This window comes from Temnothorax nylanderi, unplaced genomic scaffold (assembly GCF_030848795.1).
Source record: "Temnothorax nylanderi isolate EJ_2023f unplaced genomic scaffold, tnyl_v1.0 TNYL_tig0123_pilon, whole genome shotgun sequence".
Lineage (NCBI taxonomy): Eukaryota > Metazoa > Arthropoda > Insecta > Hymenoptera > Formicidae > Temnothorax > Temnothorax nylanderi.
Window position 1 is genome coordinate 203,130 of NW_027249185.1, and position 6,300 is coordinate 209,429.

Here is a 6,300-nt window from a genome sequence, read left to right on the forward strand (position 1 = left end):
GATGAAAAAGATATGGATGATTATATAACATAGAGTCTAATTGCGTTAAAGTTGCGACTTACATAGACCATTAAGGATCTATGAAATATTTTTTAATTATGTGATTCAAATTTAAGGGTTTTTTTAGGTCGCTGAATATTAATCTGATGTCAAAGTTGATAAATTCAAAATAATGGAACCAATATGACGCATATCAAAATTAAAAATTCGATTATTTTGTTCATATGTATTATATTGACTCCGTCATTTTAAATTTATCAACTTCGACATCAGATTAGTATTCAACGATCTGCAAAACTCTTAAGTTTAATTAAAGAATATTCTATAGATTTTTATTCCCATTCTTGCGTGCATTGCTTTTTTGTTGAATAGTGCAATTAGTCAGAAGAAGAATTTTGCATTTAAAATTATGTAAACCTAATCATAATAGTAAAGTTATGTGAAGGCATGTTAGCCTTACTGAATAATCGTTGGATTTAACTATCTTAAATAATTACATAGATGTTAAAATTCTAATCGAACTCTTTATTGACTGCCAACTATAGATTACTGACAAACAGTTTTTTTTTCAACAAAACACTGCTGTCATCGTCAACTAAACTTCCTGCTATCATGGCCAGGCTGGCCATTCGTAACTTAACGAAAGATTTTAAATTTGAATTTGTAATTTACAAAGCAATACAAACAATAAGATGATAATTAACTTCTTTACAAGTTATATAGTGTTTTTAAGACTGTATCATTTTGAGTGTATTTCGTAGTTTACATAAAATAAACACTCTTTTTCAAATTCGCACGATTTGTTTTTATAAAATTTCTTAAAAGGTGCTTAACATGATCTCGGACGGCATGCATTTAAATTCTTCTTGTGTTGCTGCTTCTACACGCTCTGCAAAACTGTTTACAATTTTTCCTTTTCTTCGTACGGATTTTAGGATATAACTTCTTTTAAGAATACGAGGTCATCCTCGTGAACCGCAGATTAGATTTCGTTACGGTGCGCGGTGGTCATAACGTCGATGCTAATCGTGAACCTTATTTGCTTAGAAATGACGTCACACATTAATATTAACGCTAAACTAACAATATCCATATATATCTTATCATTTAGAAAGTACATAATTATGAATTTGTTTTCTCTTTCCTCATTATTTATTCGTTTCGTTACTGAAAAATCGGATGTACATCCTTAAAACATTATTTTAAAGTTATTTTGAAATTATTTGGATATTATTTTGAGTCACTTTGAAATTCAACATATTGTTACGTTGCAATAGAAGAGAAACGGTGAAATTCATGATGCAACGAAAAAGACTGCCTGCTCTACAAATAAGGGACACGCTAATGAGCAGTCTCGTGACCGCAAAATCGCAACGCACGGCAACATGCGTTCACGCACGAGCGCGTGAAATCGGCGTAATAGAAAATCGGCGGCTTTGATCGGGCGGTGGTCGCGAGCGTGTCAAATTCGGTCGTTTAACGGCCAACGACCATGATGATCGCGATTCTACCGGGAAAACTATTCGACGGAGCCGCAGATCGGCGACGTCGTTCTCGTAACGAGGGACTCCGAGCCGTGCGTATACACGAAGGCGGTAATCGGCGCGAACAACGGTGCAACGAGGTCGCGTGCCAAGAATTTCGTCCGATAACTTTTCTCGCCGACAGAAGTACCTGAGAAGGCGCATTATCGTCGTGCCACGAAACGAACGGCCGGCCGGTAGAAAGAATTACAAGAGCGAAGTCCTAAGCGGAGACTGGTTCGTCTACTTTTTTTTTCCGCTACCTGTGTGATTCCAATCGGCAACGATACTATCCATTCCTCAAGAAATATCCTTCATCGGTATCTATGAAAAGACGAATGTATGTCAAAAATTTCACAACGACGTGAGATCGAGAAGAGTATTTACATCCTAATGGAGAGATCGCAAATCCCGCGGTCTTAGAATTTTTTTTTTTTTGCTCGCGTACCACAGGCTCGGAGCGAATGTCAGACTTTACTGTGCCCGTTCTGCAGCGCGTGTATGTCTCCCTGCGGAAGAAACGCCGGCAGAAACCGCGGATTTCACCGCGGGTCCCTCGCGTGCGGTACATCTTTTCTCGTGCGGCACCTCGTGCATCGGGTAAACGAAGGAGAGGCTTACCGGAGACCTGGACTTTCGTGAAAGCGAATGTTTTTTTTCGCGATGGTGGCAACGGAAAGAAAGAAAGAGAGAGAGGGGTAAAAGGACCAGCGATCGCCTCCGGCCTGCCGCGGCGAGGCAGGCAAACGATACGGCAGGTGAGGTGACTTTACGCTCGCCTGCAGGTAGTGAACGATTCGCGCGAAAGAGGACAACGCTCTCGGCGTGTCTGGCCATTCCGAATCGTACCACTTCGGCGGACCTAGACAACGACGACGACGACGACATGCCGGTTAATAGGTCGCCGTACTTCTTTTGTACTTCTATCGTTTCGAGCCCGTATGTAACCGCGCGTTACATATTCGCGGAAGCGTAGACGTGTTATCGTCCGACACTTGTCTCGACTTGTATATAACGTATACATCCTTTGCACGCTTGGACTAACTGTAATCGCGTGCGATAATATTATCCTTTCGATTTTGCAGACATTTTTCCCCGTTTGTTTTTGCTCGCGATATAGACCGAGCGAGGTCGCGAAAGGCCGGGAAAAGAGGGCAACGATCTCAAGAGCCGCTTCCTTAGAATCGTGCCACTTCGGACGCGCCGCGTAATTACGATCGACGTCGATTAGCGGTTAATAGGCCGGCATCTTAATCGTTCGGCTCGCGTGTAACTAGACCGCCTGGTCTTAATTATTTATGTAACAGCAATGAAACGTAAAAGAAACGCCGGTAACGGTTCGATGCTGCATTAATTGCATGTATACGGTATGTAATTAGCGGTGGATAAAGCAAAAATTATTATTCAATACGGGAAAAATATTTGTTTTGCTAGAACTCGTAACTAGAACTAGTAATATAAAAAAAAGTATGAAGCAAAAGGATGAATATCAATACCGTTGCACTTGGAGTTCCTTGAAAGATGCGCATAATGGCAAATTTTGTATTTTTTATCCATGAAAATGGTCGTTCGGAATATTACTTCTTACGATCCTTACGCACACCGGTCCATCGGCGCAAAGAAAGTTTCTACAATGTTGATCGTCAGAATAAAACGCTCCATCCGATCGGTCGCATCAAAAGTTCGCTGAACGAATTCGAGCGAGATCGAGTAATTAGAGAGGCAGCCTATAATTTTCGTGAGAGAGAAAGACATGAAAGTTGCCCGGAGTGAAATCTCCATCCCGCTGAATTTTCGACAACCTCGTTACTGAGGGTTAACAACCCTGAGATTTCACGAGGCGCCGAGGCGCACGGTATAAAAATATACGCGAGAGGGTGGGAAGGGGAAAAAGCGTGAGACGCTGAGTCGCCCACGGGCGCCGGACCATACTTGTTCCTCTCTCTTGAGTCGTCGCCGAGAGCGTGACGACGAAGCAGAAGGAGACGGGAAGAACGAGATGCTCCGAGGAACAGGTAGTAACGGTACTGCAGCTTCAAACCGTCTTGTTTTATCTCGCATACATATACCCCGTTGAAATAAGTAATTAATATTTTGTCTCGTCGATATATGGGAAGTATTCGACGTCTATCTCGCACTCTCCGCACAAAATATGTCCTGAAAGAATTAATATGGTCACATTTATACACATATGTACACGGAAAAAATGATTACTAACAGCATTAACTAATAACAGTTTAATTGAAAATAATCTTGTTAATTAAATAATATTAATATTAATATTAATACTGTTATTTAATTAATTATAGTAACAATATTAATGCAATAAATAACATTTTATTAAAACAAAAGCATGACGTATTTGTTCCATTAATATTGTTATTGAATTAACAGGATTTTTAATTAGATTGTTGTTGGTTAATGCTGTTAATAAATCTTTTTTTTTCGTGTATATATGTATAGGGGAGACCGGGGCGAAGTCGTTACTGTTTTTTCAATGCCGTTTTTTAACAACAAAACAAATAATTTTAGTAAAATGTATTTATACGGACATTTTTGGTCTACGTCGCTTTGTTCAACTGGTATAGAGTGAAAACGACAAAGGTGCAAAAATTGAAATGTCAAAATTGCCGGGGCGGAGTCGTCACTCTATTCTCGGATAAATTTTAAATAAAAATTCATAATTCCTGTAAGATGCACACAGTGCCATCTACCTTACATCTCCCTTTTTAGGATTAGTCGTAAGCAAGAACATAAAAGAGTTATGCAATACAAAAATAATCATATAAAACATGAAGCTTGGATATAATCATTGGCACCTCTATCTACAGCTTCAGTCTCTGAGGTGGTCTGCTTACTCTGCCTGATGCAGTTCTTATAGTTTGGTTTCCGGATTCCACCTCAGAATCTGATCCTGTACTCTCTGACTCCATTCTAGAATCTTCAAACTCTTCTGCACTTGAGGTGCTTCTGAGGTGCTTAGCCTGCAGTTCAGCTTCGTCGTTTACATTTGGATTCGGTTCGACCTCATTATCTACTATTTCAATATAAATCTTTGGTTCTATCTTTTTCTCTTTTTTTTTTAGAAACTTCTGTTTTAGAAGCCGCGTTTAACGATACGGTCGGGGTTTTAACAAGCTTTATAAACCTTCTATTTCTATAAATTAGTATTGAGCCATTTTGAAGCTTGACTTTGTATGACCTATCTCTCATCTGACATAAAACCGTGACAGGATCCCAGTTAGACCTTGGACTACGTTGAACATACACATGTACTTACAATTCCGATCATGAAAAATGATAGGATACATTTTATTAATTATTGCTTCCTCATAGAGGAAGCTTTGTGATGGTGAAAAAAAAATTTTCGAGATTTTGATGGAAATAGATTTAGAATGTTCCAAAACGTCGAGAAATCATATTAGTAAAAAATGTCCGGAAGTATGTATGTATGTGTGTGTGTGTGTGTGTGTGTGTACGGATTTTTTGTACACGCATCTACTTCTACAATTTTTTCGATACCGAGTTGAATTTTAGTACACAAATAGAGTATCATAGAAAGTATGTTCTCCTCTAATTTTATTAAAATCTGTCGACCGGTCTAGATTTTAAGGAGATTTTCATTTTTTAGAAAAGTGTGTTTTACGCTGTAGCTTTCTCAATATTTGAGATATCGATTTATTTCTAATTCTAGTATATTTTTCAGTTTTTTCTACCCTTATTTCATATATAATTCTTTCAAATTTGGTTAATCAGTTCTTGAGTTATAGAAATTTCAGTAAACTTGACTGTTTTTTTTAACAGAAATTTTAAAGAATTATTGATTGATTAACCAAATTTTAAAGAACCGTTGGTCACATGGGCACCATAAGTAGTGTTTACAATATTAATGGCGCGTTCACACAACATACAGATTTTCGAGATAATTGTAGTGACGACTCCGCCCCGGTCTCCCCTATATTAACAATTAATAAGTGTATATATGCACTTAAGAGCGTTCCTGAAGTCTAGCAAGTGACATGAGATTTCTACTTGTTAGTCTAATTATCGTCTTTCTCTATTGGTATAATACTTCTTGAGTTAGGAAAGCCAATATTAATAATTTATTAATAAGAAACACATCGTTCTGCAATACATAGAAAATAATATATATTTATATATATTTCTTCATTCCTTAATCGTAATCCATTTTAATTGCTTGGCTTGTAAGAATGGCATATAATTGAATTAATTTCTATTTACGATCACGGAGAATACAATTTTAATAAAAATCTATTAGTATGCGAAATCTTCCAACGTCCAAAAATTCAAAAAATGTAAAATGTACTATTTTTTTATTGTGTTGTTTATCTAAATGTACAATCATATACATTTTTATACTATATTTTCCTACTTATCTATCTACATCGGCAACGACCAATACATGTAAAATATCAATCGCATTGCGCGAATTATAATAGATTTTATGTTATTAAATCCGTTCGATCAAAAGTTATTATTTTAAGCCAGATCCAAATCAAGCGAACGAACACAAACAAATGCGAATGAACACCTTGCTCCAGTGAATATACGAACGGCGCAACAAGTTGTCCATTCATGTCCGTTCGCATTCGTTCGCTTGATCTGGATTCGACTTGAAATACATATATATTTTAAAGAGAAACTGCCATATATATTATATATACTTTACAATCTAGTAAAAATACAGTAAAAAAATAACGTTTTTTGATATCTCTCGATATATTTTATTTTACATACCTCTAAGGTGCGTAAAATC